Raw genomic sequence first — 14,081 nt, forward strand, 5'->3', positions numbered from 1 at the left:
CAGTTTGCATCTAATTTGGATTAGGTGACTAAACAGCTCAGAAAAAGACCATGTTTCTTCATACAGTGACTTATTTTGTCACTGCTGGGGGAAGTTCCTGCTGGGGGATGGCTGACATTTAAGGTGTTGTGCAGCGAGGATATTTCCTTCTGCAGCACAGAGTCATTAGGTTTGCTCCAAGCAGGTTTTCTTGGCATGGTGCTGGAAACAGTTGAGCTCAGTTTGCTCCCTCAACACACAAGCAGCTGCACCAAGTCACTTAGAGAAACAGCCAAAAAGCACGGACAGCATGTACCAGGGTAGATGGGCATATTAAAGTGCTAAATACATTCAACTGTAGTCGATGGTTCATTGCTGGTGGGTTAAACAACCTTCTCCCTTGCTGAGGGATTTTATTTGACAGCAAGGTTATAATGAAACACAGAAATCCAATATCCCTTCTATAAAATACAGAAGGAGAAAAAAAATTATGTGGACTAAAATTATGACTTAATATCACATTTAGTTTGTCCTTTGCTGGGATTGGTAGGCTGTGTTTCAAAGATTTATAATTGATATTACTCATAACACAAGGGAAAAAGAGAAAGAGGGCAGGCTATAAACTAAAAGATTGGAGCTGTAAGACAAGCATATTGTAAAGTGACAATAGGGAATAAGGTGGTTAAAGGGATCACTAGATGGCAGTCAGCTCTCTGGCAAGGATAATCGAGGGAGGGAGATGCAAGTTTGCAGAGATGCAAAATAGGCAGGGAGGAAAGCAACTGTAATGTGATAAAATTATTGAAATGATGTCAGATACGTTTTGCTTTGCACCAGTAGTCCCAGGGCAGGCAATGTTATCTCAGAAGTGGTCTCATTGTGTCATGGACTTGCTCACATGAGCGAGCAGGTGGGATCCATCTATGCACGCAAAAAGTGAGGAAGAGAAAGGATGTCTTTTATGAAGTAACGAAGAGAGAAAGGGAAAGAGAGAAAGAAAGGGAAGAAGGGAGGAAGGGAGGGAGGGAGGGAGGGAGGAAGGCAGGAAAGAAAGAAAGAAAGAAAGAAAGAAAGAAAGAAAGAAAGAAAGAAAGAAAGAAAGAAAGAAAGAAAGAGAAAGAGAGAAAAAGAAAGAAAAAAGAAAGAAAGAGAAAGAAAGAAAGAAAAAGAAAGAAAGAAAGAAAAAGAAAAAGAAAGAAAGAAAGAAAGAAAGAAAAAGAAAAAGAAAGAAAGAAAGAAAGAAAGAAAGAAAGAAAGAAAGAAAGAAAGAAAGAAAGAAAGAAAGAAAGAAAGAAAAAGAAAGGAAGGAAGGAAGGAAGGAAGGAAGGAAGGAAGGAAGGAAGGAAGGAAGGAAGGAAGGAAGGAAGGAAGGAAGGAAGGAAAGGAGGAAGGAAGAAAGAAAAGAAGAAAGAAATTTTTCTTACCAAGTATTTAAGCCTTGCTTTAGGATGTGAAAATATGATAGTTCTAACTCAATCCCTAATGAATTTTTAGACACAGATTGCACACATTAATGTTACTTACTTGTATAGAACCAGTGCAGGAGTGCCGTATATTTCAGCTAGGCTGAAAGCAGTGGAATGTCTGACTGTCTACAGAGTTTATTAATGTTTTTTATTATTTCTTTTGCATTGTTCATGGTGCTTAAGGATGTGTTAACTTCCATGGAGAAGGAGAGGTATCCTCACTCCATAAACCAATATTAGGGAATTCATTAAAATACCTGAATTGGGGGTAGCACCACAGCTTTTTCCTTCCATGGGCATTTTAGAAGAAGGCAGGAATTTGGAAGGCAAGGAGAACATATCAAAGAGCAGCTATGGTTTAGTTTATCTGCTCTTTTCGAAATCATACATCCGTTTCTTCCATATCAACACTCTTTCCGAAATGTGGCAAACATAGCCCAATTCTTCAAACTATTTCGTGAAATTCCTTAATTTAAGGGTCATGGGATGGTGTGAATTCTTATACACCAGCAAAGACCATAGGATTACATTGAACAATGTGCTCCCGCATCAAGAACAAACATTTTTAGTGTTACTAGGGCTACATTTCCTAACCTGTGGGGTTATGATTTCTACTAGATGGTTGCAATTTGAAGTGGCTAGTTATCATTGATAGCCCAAATCCTCCTAGTTGGCACTACCACAAATAAGACTTCTAATGCATAAATTTGTTAATATTAGCCTGATACCTCTTTTATAATTTTAAGACCAAACTTGTTTTCCTCAGTGGAGTGAGAAATGCATCTTTTTAGAGAGCCATCTAGTTTTGCTTAATGACTTGGAATAATGGAGATCTTACTGATTTGTCCCATCATTTGCTTCTGCGTTGCTCCAATAGGCATCACTCTGAGACAGGGATTTACAGGCAAAAAAACTGAAATCTGCCAGCACCTTGGAGGAAGAGTACGCAGAGACATCACATTTTTGAGAATACATCTTCCCTTAGAGATATTATTTTGGAACTAGGGTAAAAACTCTTGACTTCCAATATTTGGTGTCTCTCCTTATTTTTTTTTTTTTTCCCCAAGGATAGCCCTTTCTTGAGCCTGGCAGTGTATTTTTATCCAGTTTTCTTAATGTTTAGTCTTTGGTTCTTTTCTACACTTTACTAGATAACTCTCATGTACTTTCTCCTTAGAAAAGGGCTTGTTCAGTGTGAATTAGCCACCACCTCAGCTCCTCAACAAGTAATGAAGATGGTACACCTCTAGCCTGTTATTCTGAAATGCACTTTTTCAGACTACATATCCGTTGTGTGCGTTTTTTTTTTTTTTCTTTTTTTTCTCTGAGCTTTGACTTTTTAAAATGTCATTTGCTCAAAATCAGTGACTCCAGGATCAAACAAGATATCCAGGACATCATTTCCAATGCTAGACATTGGGGCAGTTACACGTTCCCACACCTGTATGCAAGACATTGATTAGTGTCCCCACAAGAAGCCAGCCCCCAGGAGTTAGGAGGAAACCTCAAGGTCTTTTTAAACTTGCTTTTTAAGGCAATTGTCCTATCTGTTTGGGTCTTGTTCTGTATTTCTAAAGAGATAAGTTTATATTTAGCAGCATTTAAATAATTATTTTGAGAATTTTCAACACATCAAAAAACGTTGATTCAATAAATTCAGAAGGACTTGATGGGGATGTGCTCTGTGCAGTGAAACTTACTGCTGAGACTTATCTGATATCCTGACTGCTTTCCCAGGCAAGCTGCTTTATGAGTTCCAAGGAGTCCTCAGTGCACTGTAAGTAGAGAAGCCTTGCTCTTCTGCCCCTGTAAATCCAGAGAGCTCATTTCATCATTATAAAATGAACAAATTGTTCCCAGTGTTTCTGAAATAAAATACTGTCAAACTGCAAATCAGGGGAAAGGGAAGGAAGTGCTTTCACTCTCCATTCTGACTCAACATGAACATTTTCTTCAAGGTCTTGAGATTTTCAACGGAACTGAAACTGTGGGTGGGTCTGCATTGGTATATTAATTCAGATCAGAAATGTACTTTTGAACCAAATATCCCTGCGTGCCATTCGCCACACTTTGGCTCCCATTTCAGATTCAGATTCAGATGTTTTTGGAGCATCTTGTTCTTTCCAAATGAAGACTTCAGCCTGCATAGTCAGTAGTCTGACCACCTGAAGTAAGTATAGTGTGGACCCAGGTTCCTTGGCAACAACTATTTTGCTCTACAAATATGATCCTACTGAGCAAAACTCCTTGCTGATGTGACATTGCCATTGTATTCCAAGCAACCTAACCAAAGCACAAATTTGAACGGACAATTCTCAAGCAATATCCTTGCTTGTCTTCTTTTTTATTACCAAATGCATGATTTTTTTTTTTTTCCAGCAATTCCTTTACCAACCCCATGCAGGATTCTTGGTTTCCACAAAGACAGATTCCCTACAGATGGACTTTTACAGATATCAATTTAGAGTCAACCACTTGGTGTCACTTAGGGCAAAGCAGAGGACCTGAGAGGATTAGGAGAAGTTGGGCTGCTAAGCGCTGCCCACGTTTCTGATGCAGCTTCATCACTCTCTATTGACCCGTAACCTGAAGAGAAATATCAAAGTCTCAGGATTTTTGAAGGATCCAAGCCAGAATGCTTTCACTGTCCAGCAGTGGACATCCAAAGCTGAGCTAATCCCAGAAGGATCTTTCCACAGCCAATGGAGAGACATGGGCCTCCAGAAAGCATTTAAACTGATCTACATTAGAAACTTGTCTTAGGATAAGATTCATTGCCCAACAGATATACTTTTTTTTTTTTTTAAATACACTGAAAGGAGACAAAGGTGACTACATCAGATCTATGTGTCTTGGTTTTAGAAGCAGACAAATTCTATCTGTACACTAAGTAGAAAGAGATAAAAAAATAAGGTTTTGGAGAAGCAGAAAATTTAAATTTAATTTTAAATAATTACTATAAATCTCAGTACTAACAAAATAAAAATGCCAGCAATGATGAAAAGTTCTTCAAGTAACAGGTCAGGCAGGCAATTTGTTGTTTCTGTGAAAGAATTTAGCTGAGATACAAGTATTGTGTACAATCGGAATAAAATGTATGTAATAAGCAATTATCAGTTAGGAGCTCTGTTCCCTAGGCTCATTATAGAAAAAGCATATCAGGGCCTGCCGCTTAATATAATTTTCGTACGCTGACTTTCACCTTACTAGAGTCATGTCAGAACAGTGAGTTCTTTTATTTTACCATTCTCGGTTTCATGGTAAGGATAAGACATTTTTCATTTGTTTTCCTGGTGGTATATTATCTATTTCATGCCTTACAGTTCTCGCCTTTGCCTGTACTGCTGCTTTGCTTATCAGTATCAAAGCAGTTCCATCTCCTTCTTCGTATGCATTTATTTCTGTAATGGAGTGAAGAACTGAGGATAATTCATGTCATGGGACTGGGATTTGTGCATGTCAACATAATTCATTAAAAATAGTAAGGTCTGTAGCTTGTTCCCTATTATTCTGTGATAAGGTTGGTATATAGACTGACAACCTGGTAAAAGCAAATGAGGACATTTAAGTTTCCTCCAGAAAGGAAAATCCCTCTGTTGCATTGTTCCAGTTTAGTAATATGTTTTTCATATTGTACTTGGGTATCAATCCTTTGCCATCAATATAAACATTGTTCCTATCTCTTTCAGATATCTTGTCCTCCTTTCTTCTTTGACTTTTGTCCTCCTGTAAGTCATACAGAAGTCTGAAGAGTTTGTAAAGCTTTCTATAGCACTTTAAAACCATGACACAGAACTTAGTAAAAAACTGCACTTCTGCTAGTTGATGCTATGGGTCAGTAAAACAAGACGAATAAATGCCTTGTGAAAGTATATGGGCTTTTTGACCAACTTCTTTTTAGTGCAAACATTTTACAAGACTTCTTCCAAAGATGGGCCTCAGAATGAAGTTTTATCTCCCAGGGATGAGCAAAGAGCCTTGCAAAAGCTCCCAACTGTACATCATACCTCAATGCTACTCTTAGCTATTGCTATTAAGGGCTTGATGGATGCCTGATTTCCATCTATATCTAGTTGTTTACATTCGCTTCTTTTTCTTTCCTTTACCATCTTATGACTTTTAGTTCTTTGTTTCCTTTCTGGACTTCCTTGAAAAACCCAATATTCTTCTTCCTGATCTCCTTCTCATGCTATTATTAGGTTGCATGAGCACTTTTTTCCTATAAGTATTTTATTTAAAACACAAAACATAAGAATTTTATTATTTCATTATTCTAGGTGGTTTTACACTTTTAGTCATATAATTAATCAAATGATGATGATGATTATTATTATTATTTATGTCACTCCTGGTATTGTTCCCAGCTGGCTGTTTTATCCTGAGATAAAGGTGTCCTTGGTCATGTGTCCAGTGCCTCTTTTAACACAAAATTGTTCCTTGTGCCAGCTGAGAGTAAGAATTCTGCGTGCTGCTGCCCTTCTTTCATTTTTGTAGAGACCCACAACAAAGACAATCACGTCCTTTTCTTGTGCTGCAGATCAAACTAAGAATTGATGCTAAAAGGTAATCCCTGCTCCAAGGAAGTCAATCAACACTCTTTTTTTTTTTTTTTTTTTTTTTTTTAAGGAACAGTCAGAAACATACGGTGCTCCTTGTCTTGCTCAGTTCCTAGACATACGGTTGCCTTCCAGCCACCCCGGTGGCAGAGAGGGCTGGCAACAGACTTAATGCCAAAGCCATAGGCACACTTGATTGCACAGCCTCCTCGGTGCTTCGCGGGAGCCCTGTGGGGCACCCAGGTCTGTGCTTCCACAGGAAAGCTGTCTTGAGGTGCCCCTCGGAAAATAACAGAGCTGCATCCAAAGACCTTTTGGATGAAATGTGTGGGATATTTGTCACTGTCATCTTCTGGAAACAACTGTTGCCTCTGAGCTGAAAGGTTTTGGCAAGCTGTGCGCTCGATGTTAAACTCTCAGTAACAAGTAATGAACCATTCACCGTCAGCTAAGATTAATTTATGAATATAATGATGGTTATCTTCTTACTACTAGATATTTCTAAAAGGAACTTGTGCACATATGGAATAAAGTGTGTTTTGTGACATCTCCTAACTGTGGTCCAGTTTCATTAACTTTTATTTTCCCCACCTGTTTCCAGTGTCATTATTGTCAGCCTGGGGGCAGGTATTGTTAAAACATTCATTTTAATTACAGCACAATATGAATGCAGACCCTTGTGATATTTATCAGTGGAATACTCCAAAAAAAAATTAATATATTGAAAATAAATCCTGTTTATAGCATACCACTTTCCCAACTGTAGAAGATTTTAGCAGTTCATATGTCATGCATTTACCACCTTTTTAACATTTAAACAGAGCCCGGAATTTATACCCTTTGATGACTCACCAGTCCCCGCTGCTCAGATGTAATCATCACTCAATAAGAAGTGGAAGAACTGAGCGAACACAACTAATGCTGTAGCGCTGACCTGAATGGCAGAGCTGAACAAAGCGGATTAATAAATACCAACGTGATCTATTCCGAGAGACAGACATGGGCACCCCACAGCAGGCCGGGTCTGATCTGCACACATGCAAGGCCAGGTAACAGAGAAAGTGAGACTGATGGATAAGCTCATTATAAAAGTTTATGGTAGACTTTTACTGGCTCCTTAACACTTTTGAGGAATGCAACCGTTGATGAATGAATGATTGATTAACCATTTGCTGGAAGCTTGGGGAAATCATTGAATAAAATATTTGTAGAAGATCTTTGAGGAGGCTTTGGAACAAAGTACCACCTTTGACAGGTGAACTGTACCTTATTATGGTGGGAAAACACTCCATAGGTCTATTAGCAAGGAAGTGTCCAAGGACAAGACTAACTTGTCACTGCTGGGAGCCATTAGCATGCAGTAGTACTGGCCCTTTTCCCTGGCATGTGGAAGGGTTGAACATAACAGCCAAATATTTGGCCTCATATCTCTGCAGTTAATGTCCTTCTGCAATTAAACGCAGTGAGAGTGTTCTGCCTTCATCTGTGGGCTGCAACTGTGATCAGGCAATGTCTTGGCATATCACTGACCCTGCCAGGCATCTCTGTTAGCTCCTTTACTGATGTACATGACCTCACTGCTTTGGCACCCACAGTGGACGCACAGTTGGTGTCTTCAGAAGGTGTAAGGAGTTGTGGTAGCAGTAGGCTTCACCTTACCCAAAGGATTCCCAGGATCAAGTCTGTTGCCAGCTCAATCTGCCACGGGGGTGGCTGCAAATCCCCCAGCCTGCCTGGAGGCAGCTGCATGGTTCCTTCACAATGCATGAGACTCAGCTGCGCAGGATTGCTCACACTGAGATACGTAATTCATGTGCAGTTTAAAGGACCCAATTTCACTGAGGCTATGCTGATTTACCCCTCCTGATGATCTGACCATATATATTTATTTAAAGTGCTGTCAGGTTCACGTTATCTTAGAGCTCCGTGTGGTCTATATCGCCTTTAGGATGAAATAGAGTATCAACTGACATAAACCTCAGTACTGGCAGTGGGTATTTATGGCTGTTGTCGTCTCCTTCAAACGGATGCCTGACAAAACAGCAGCCTAGAGTAAAGAAAGGTGGCTCAGGGATAAAAAGCTTTTTTAGCACCAATAAAGCCAGAGCACCTCATCTTCTCAAGGCACGACCCTGCCTAGGTGGCTACTATCTGAGGTGTGAATGCAAGCCCATCAATGGCAGAGGCACCTCTGCAGGCCATAGGAAGGGGAGAAATGGAAAGATGCCCCTTTGGCATAGTAAGAGCTCCCCGCGGCAATCTGTTGGGTGGTGTCCCTCTACTTCCAGCACAACCACGATGACCTGAACGTTTCTCTCAATGTATTTGGTCCACAGAGTAATTTCTTTCTACCACTCAAGCCACGTGGACTCCACGGACAGCAGTTCTAGGGAGATGACACCTTCCTGGGTCAGAAAGGCTTCTGAGCTGGCTGGCTGCTCACATACTGTCTCCACAACCTCTTCACTTCAGTTACAGGCTCCTGCCTTTCCCCTGCACTCTTCTGCCCCACATTAATCGCCCTTCCTTCCACTCCTGGATCTCCGTCATCTTCCCTTATTTCATCTGTTTATCTAATCCTCTCTAATTAACTCCTGAAAAAAATAAATAATTTAAAAAAAACACATCTGAGAATTAATTTCTTGTTTGCCAGCCATCACTGTGTTCATATATTATATCCCTTTTTCCCCTACCCTTTGCCTTGTCTGTTTAAACAAAGCGTTCTTGGGTCAGGGACTCCCTAATGAACAGTAATGCACAGCATTGTGTGCTGCCACAATGGGCTTCTAATCTTAGCTGACCCTTCAACAACCACGAATATCAACATTTAATTTCAGCTGTTTGCGGGATGTGGTGCTAAGTGATATCAATGAGCACTGAGGGCTCCTCTTTAACTGTGATCCTTGTATTTGCCTTGAAGGCTGGTTTGTGATAGCTGGTAGAGTGAAGTGTGCAGTGGAGGTACTGTTACTTTATGGAAAACCCTTGTGTTCATTTGAGAAAGCATTTTTTAAAAAAGGCCCCAGGACTGCCCATATAGTTGCTACTAGGGGAACATGCTGCAAGTAAATCACTTTTCTTGGTGCTTAGTCTCTTATATTTGGGATTCACACCAACTACAAATTAAGAACATAATCCATGGCAATCATTTGAGTTCTCTCCATAGACAGCAAGGAAAGACAGACATTCTCAGAGGCTCCTTCACCTCGGGTATCAAAATTCCCCTACCAGAAAGCTCCACAGATTGCTCCTCAGGCAGCTGAAGTTCAGGAAAACAAATCCTTCCCTCCACAGAGACACCCTTCAGAACACAAAATAAGCTGCTTCTGCAGGACTGATTTTATATTCGCTTTTCCTTTCCACGTGTAAACAACAAATCTTATATGGGGTCAGCTTGTACCTATTCCTTGGTTTTGTTCCACCTGCCTCCTCAGTTTATTCTTCCTCACAACATTAAAAGATTGCTATAAAGATTCTTGTTACCTATGTTAAATTGAAAATAGAAGCAAGCAAGATATTCCCTAAAAATCATCAATTACAGAGTAGCATGTTTTTAGTACTTGCTCTTCTGCCCACATATTCACTCTTAAGTCTTAAAAGCTGTCCATTTTGCATGTCCATTTTGTGACACCAGAGGGTTAACTTTCAGAAGACCCAAGTGCTGGCTACCCTATGTGGAGTCAATAGGAGCTGCAACTTATTAGTCAGGAATTACTTGTAATCTACTTATTTATTATTTATTAGATTATTTTATCTTTATGGTTGGGTTTCTTTCCTATCAGTTTAACCTACTTCAGTTCCAGTATTTCCCACTGCCTTCTGTCTGGAGACACTTGCCAGAGTACAAAGAGCTAGCAATGTATTTTCCCAGATTAAACAAAGAAAGAAGAATGAATCACAGCTTCATAGTATTTTTTTTTTTTTTTTAAGGAGAGCCAAGAGAGACATTGAGTTAAAGAGTAAAGTAATTGGCACTACTTTGAGTTTTGATCTCATATACAGAAAACATAAAAGTTCAAGAGAACAGAGAATTCATCAGAATTGATTCAGTGTGACAAGGTACTGTAGGACTTCTGAAAAGTCATGTAAAATAAAGGCTAAACCCTCAAATTTTCAGCCTATCAAGTTGTTACACTTCAACCTTTCGTTCTCTCTGGAGCAAACAGATAAAAAAAGAGTTTTTTTTTTTTTCTTCTTTCTCCATTTTATTCAAGGTAAAAAAAAATAAATGGGAAGAATAAGTGAAATCTACCTAAGAAATTTCCTCATGTATTACAGCTTTGCAGTTGCAATCTTCTTACCTTAACCCCCAGTAAGAGGTCCAGATTAGTTCAATGTATCAAGTCTTTTTGATTTATTTAAATGGGGCTGGGTCAACTATGTGAATAAAGAGAGGCACTGCAATTCCTAGGACTGAAGGCTGAAGTGTCTACTTTGCTGTGCAGATCAACAAATCAAATATAAATCAAGGTACAAGCATCCAACAATCTTTTTAAACATTTTCTAAAAAAAGAGAAAAAGTGAGTCAATAGCAATAAAGTTTGTCCCCAGGAGCTAAGCAAAACTGAAATAGCATAGGCTACGCTACATTAAGGAGGAAATTGTAGGTTCTCAAGGTGGGAGCTGCTTTTTTCTATTGAAAAAATGTAATTGAACAAACCAGAAAACGTTTGTCTGTAATGGAGAGGATGGTAATGAAGAATAGAGCTGACAGCTTTCCACTTGGCCGCTGGGCCATAGTGTTACTCAAAGCTCTGTAGTGACACCTAGAAGACGGTTTTGGTGTTAGGAATACACCAAGACCGAATTTGATGTTTTCCTTGTTATAACTTTGGTTTTACCTTTCTAATCCAGAGACAAACATTTTCCTTGGTACAGCATGAAGGAGTGGTGGAGATGAAGTGTTAGGGACTGACCGCAGCCCCCATTCCCCATTCCCCTCCACCACTCCTTCATGGTCACTCTCTGCCCCTGCTCCATGTGGGGTCCCTCCCACGGGATGCTGTCCTTCCCAAACTGAGAACACCCCAGCAGTCCTCCTGCTACCAAGACCTTGCAATGTACACCCGATATATTTTCCCGTTTATGGGGTCAGGGTCATTTTGAGGGCTACTGCTGCTAGGTGCCTACCTTTCCTTTCTAGGGAAACACCCTACTTTGTGCAGAGACTGATATATCTAAGACAACAGCACCAGCATATTGATTTTGCAACCCCCACAAATTATTTCAAGAATAAACACTGCAACAAAGAGGAGGCAAAAGTGCAAAATCCTCATTTCTGGTAATAAAATATATTATTATATATTTCTGGGAAACAGACAGATGGCTATTTCCAATTTAGAGTTAGGAAATAAATTCTTCCTTCCTTTAGTAACATAATACGGGTTACTAATTATCAACAAAGCGGAAACCTTGGACCATCAGCTGTAGAAGTATTGACTGATGAGACTGTTAAACTGCTATTTTCAAAGCAGAATACCGGGTAAGTCCTTTGAGATATTGTAACTGTCCAAAAGATTGAACAGAAAAGACAAGAAACAATTTTATCAGTATTTCAAAAAGATAATGTGCTGAAAATGTAACTATAGGTCTGTCAGTTTAATGCTTATCCAAGACAAAATCTCAGGAAGGCAAACCAGGGTGTGCTCAGTAGAGAATTAAGGGTGTGAACCATAATTAATACCAGACAACATGGTTTAATGAAAGATAAAATATTAAACACAAATAAGATTCATTTTTGGTGGGATTACCAGTCTGATGAAATGTGCAATTATTAAAATAACAGAGTTATGTAAGGACATATCATTTTCTCATTAAAAAAAAGGACTATTCAAACTTCAAAGTCTAGGTAAGCAAATTAAAAATTTACCACAGAGATTTGAAAAGAAAATGCTAAATGCAAATGATATTTCAAAGGGAACGTTTCTTGTATGGTTTTCTATCCAAATGTAGTTCAGGTAGTTCATGGATAGAGAGGGAAGGCAAAAGAAATCTGTGGTAAAGACTGTGGTTGGCACTAAAGGAATGAGAGATAAAGATAGCTTCTAGAGAAAGGTCCAGGCTGCAGGAAAATCTGGGCTTACCTTCTTTTAATTAAAGAACTAGGTGTAAAGATCACAGGGCTAGGAATGGGGAATGTGGGTTGTAAGTGAATTAAAAAGTGAATTAGTGTTTACAAGAAAAAAATGTCTCTTTTTTAATGAGAAGCAGACTGGAAAGAGTTCAGATGAGATCTCTAGAATGATGTAAAATTTGGAAAGCCTTTAAAAAGTAACTGAAGAAGCTCAAGTGAATTTTCTCTCATCTTCATGCTTACATTACTACACAGCCCCAACCACACTGAAATTCCACCTGCACCAGCATTGCCAGAATCTGCTGAGTGCCTGCCCATCATTGCTGAGGTGAATCATTTAAGAACTGGATAAGAAAAATAATTTATTCCAGGTAATGTGAAGCTCTTAAGGTCCATATCTCTTGTACTGATGAGCCCTGCACTCCAGCTGGGTCTCACCAAGCGCTGAGTAGAGCAGAGTTAAATCAAAACAGAAATTGGCAATCATATTTTGTCCATTTGTTCTTGAACAAGATGTAGTGGAGAGAGAGTCTGCTGATGACCAGAGTCAAGAGTGCCCAAGAAGAATCTATGAATTACAGACACCTGATTTAATCAGCTGGTGAAGTGGAGAGACTTAACAAGAAAGATGACATGAATGAAGGGAAAGGAGGAGGAATAAATATGAGAGAGTGAAAGAAATTTCTGCCAGACAGCCTGTTCTCTGGGAGCTGGACTAGATAAAACAAATATTTGGAAGTGTAAAACACTGAGTGAACTATGGGAAGGAGCCCTCAGGGAAGACTCCCCAACAGAGAGCAGGGTCATCGCATGGGCAGGACAGGAAACATTCAATTTATGGGCTTAGTGTCTTCTCACTTCCCATAATTTTCTATTCTTTTGTGCAAAGTAGAATAACCACCACAGCATAGGTGATAAAAACTACCCTAAAGAGCCTGATGGTTGAGATGTTCTCCAAGAGGGGATCTGAATTTCAAGCAAAGGTGTGAATTGAAGAAGGATGAGTACCACAAGATGTAAGCTTCAGATTAGTTCCCTTTCTAATAGATAATAATCTTGTGCCTCAGTTCCAGAGTAGAAAAGAAGATACAGTAAACCCTAGAATAAAAGTTGAATGAAATTTTCCTAAAGCATGCACATTGAAAAAACAAAAGTCCCAATAACAAAACTTTTTAATATGCTAGGCAATTGTATAAGAAAATTCAGTAATGAAAATTTGAAACTTGGCAAGTTTCAATTAGGAGTCAGGTAGCTATTTTTAACAGTAGGGACAGTTAAATCATTGGAAAAACTTTTAGGAACATAATGGAGAATCAGTCTTGTAAGTCCTTAAATGAACACTGCATTTCTTCACAGGAAGGTAGTTTCTGATTTAGACAGACTGTAAAATCTAAACATAGGAATCTTACTGTTGGCTTATACTGGATTTCAGAACAGCTGATTGTAATGGCTTAGTCATTCTGTTTGCTTGAATTTGTCTCAGCATGTCCTGTTGTAGCTTCCAACCCCATACAATTCCCTGTTGGAAGGGTGGCTTCTGAAATAACACTGAGATCATCACTCCAGATTATATTCAGTCAACAACAATTTCAAAATAAATAAATAAAATAATAATAATAATTTTAAAAACCTAACTTCCATTATATACTATAATACTATAGTATGCTATGCTATATACTAATAAAATTTATTTTTATGTCACTGCATAATAGATATTTAATTCTGTTGGTGCATTTTGTAACTAGAGGATCCTACTGTTTTTATTTGAAAACCTTTAGCAAATGTTTACTCTAACAGATTGATAGCAAACACACCCAACTATTACTTCCTAACTCTTGACTGACATGAAGCCATTTTCCCAGTCCAGAGCCTTTCTTTTCATTATAACCCCTTTAAAAAGATGTCATACTATCCCTTTACTTTAAAGCTTAAGTTTTGCCAGGATGTATGTGTGGGGAAGTGTTAATTCTGAGATACTGGAAGCCTTCCAACAGGATAAGAACAGCA

Source organism: Anser anser (assembly GCF_964211835.1).
Source record: "Anser anser genome assembly, chromosome: 1".
Classification (NCBI taxonomy): Eukaryota; Metazoa; Chordata; class Aves; order Anseriformes; family Anatidae; genus Anser; species Anser anser.